Here is a 2471-nt window from a genome sequence, read left to right on the forward strand (position 1 = left end):
GACACTTCTTAGGCTTTAAAGGAAACTTTGCGTGGAAATTTCGGACCAAGGCAGGAGCATGGACGTCTGAGGCATTGGTCCAAGAGCGTTCTTCAGGACCAAAGCCCTTCCAGTCAATGAGGTATTGTAACTGACCGTAACGGAAACGTGAGTCCAAAATCTTGGCCACCTCGTACTCGACTCCCCGTTGAGTCTGAACTTTGGGAGCTGGAGGAAGTGCGGAATGAAACCGATTCAGGATCAGCGGTTTCAACAAAGAAACATGAAATGTCCTGGGTATTTTCAAGAAGGATGGTAACTGTAACCTGTAGGCAACAGGATTGATGACTTGTTCAATCTTGAAGGGTCCGATGTAGCGAGGTGCAAATTTCATGCTGGGAACTCTCAACCTCAAATTCTTCGTGGACAGCCACACACGATCACCCACCTTGAGAGCAGGAACCGCTCTACGCTTCCTATCGGCAAACTTCTTATACCTGAATGAGGCTTTAAGCAGGGCTGCGCGGACGTTCTTCCAGTTATTTGAAAACTGACTCAAGGTGACATCCACTGCTGGAACAGAAGTTGCGGGAAGCGGTTGGAATTCTGGGACTTTAGGGTGGAATCCATAATTAATGAAGAATGGTGTAGAAGAAGATGAGGAATGGTATTGATTGTTGTGGCTGAACTCGGCCCAAGGAAGGAGTTGAACCCAGTCATCTTGAGAGGAAGACACATATATACGGAGGAAGGCCTCCAAGTCCTGATTCACCCTCTCGGTTTGACCATTGGTCTGAGGATGGTAAGCCGTGGAAAACTTTAACTTGACTTGGAGGGCTTGACACAAACTTCGCCAAAATTTGGCTACAAATTGTACTCCACGATCCGAGATGATCTCTTCAGGAAGACCGTGAAGTCGGAAGATCTCTTGTATAAACACTTGAGCCAACTTGGAAGCTGACGGAAGACCGGTGAGAGGGATGAAATGTGCCATCTTGGTGAACCGGTCAACTACCACCCAGATGGTATTAACTTGTTGCAGATAGGTAGATCGGAAACAAAGTCCATCGACAAATGGGTCCAAGGTCGACGGGGAACAGATAATGGAACCAGTTGCCCCGCAGGCGACTGGCGGGAGACTTTGTGTTGGGCACACTTTGGGCAGGAGGCAATAAATTCCATAACGTCCTTCTTCAGAGTTGGCCACCAGTAGGACCTAGAAATAAATTCAAGGGTTTTCTGAATGCCTGTATGTCCAGCAAAACGGGAAGCATGGGCCCAATGCATGAGCTTCTACCTTAGAACTGGCTTAACAAAACTTTTCCCTGGTGGAGGCGTAGAGTCCATGCCTACCGTGGAGAATGCCAACGGATTAATAATAGGATGCTTGTCTGCAGACTCGGACTCATTTTCTTGCTCCCATGAGCGGGAAAGGGCATCGGCCTTACGATTCTGAGAACCCGGACAGAACTGGAGTTTAAAGTCAAACCTGGAGAAGAAAAGTGCCCATCTGGCCTGACGAGGATTCAGACATTGTGCGCCTTTGAGATATAAAAGATTTTTGTGGTCGGTAAGTATGGTGATTGAGTGGGAAGCTCCCTCCAACAGGTATCTCCACTCCTCCAGAGCGAGCTTGATGGCTAGCAACTCCTGATCGCCAATGGCATAGTTGCGCTCAGCTGGGGAGAACTTCCGGGAGAAGAAACTGCAAGGATGTAGATGTCCATCTTTGGCCCTCTGGGATAACACTGCTCCTACTCCAACGGAGGAGGCATCTACCTCTAAGATAAAAGGAGAGTCGGTGTCGGGCTGTTTCAGAACTGGTGCAGAGATGAACCGTTGCTTCAGAAGGTGAAAGGCCTGTGTAGCTTCCTCGGACCACTTGGACGGATTAGCACCTTTCTTGGTTAATGCAGTGATAAGCGCCACAATGGTGGAAAAGTCTCGTATAAATTTTCTATAATAATTGGCGAACCCTAAGAACCTCTGGACCCCTTTGAGGCTTAAGGGTATAGGCCAATTCTGGATTGCTTGGAGTTTCTCAGGATCCATCTCTAGTCCGGAACCGGACACAATGTAACCTAGAAACGGAATGGTTTTAACTTCAAACACACACTTCTCCAATTTACAATAGAGGTGATTGACACGGAGACGGGAAAGAACCTCTTTTACCCAGAAACGATGATCTTCGAGATTATTAGCAAAGATGAGGATGTCGTCTAGATAAACCACGACATGGCGGTACAAGATGTCCCTGAAAATCTCATTCACGAAGTGCTGGAAGACTGCTGGAGCGTTGCTCAATCCGAAGGGCATGACGAGGTACTCATAATGTCCGTCACGGGTGTTAAAGGCGGTCTTCCACTCGTCACCCTCACGGATTCGGATGAGATTGTAGGCACCCCTCAAGTCCAGCTTTGTGAAAATAGTTGCACCACTAACTCTATCAAAGAGCTCGGTAATCAGGGGTAAAGGGTATCGGTTCTTGACGG

This window comes from Pseudophryne corroboree, chromosome 3 (genome assembly GCF_028390025.1).
Source record: "Pseudophryne corroboree isolate aPseCor3 chromosome 3, aPseCor3.hap2, whole genome shotgun sequence".
Taxonomy (NCBI): domain Eukaryota; kingdom Metazoa; phylum Chordata; class Amphibia; order Anura; family Myobatrachidae; genus Pseudophryne; species Pseudophryne corroboree.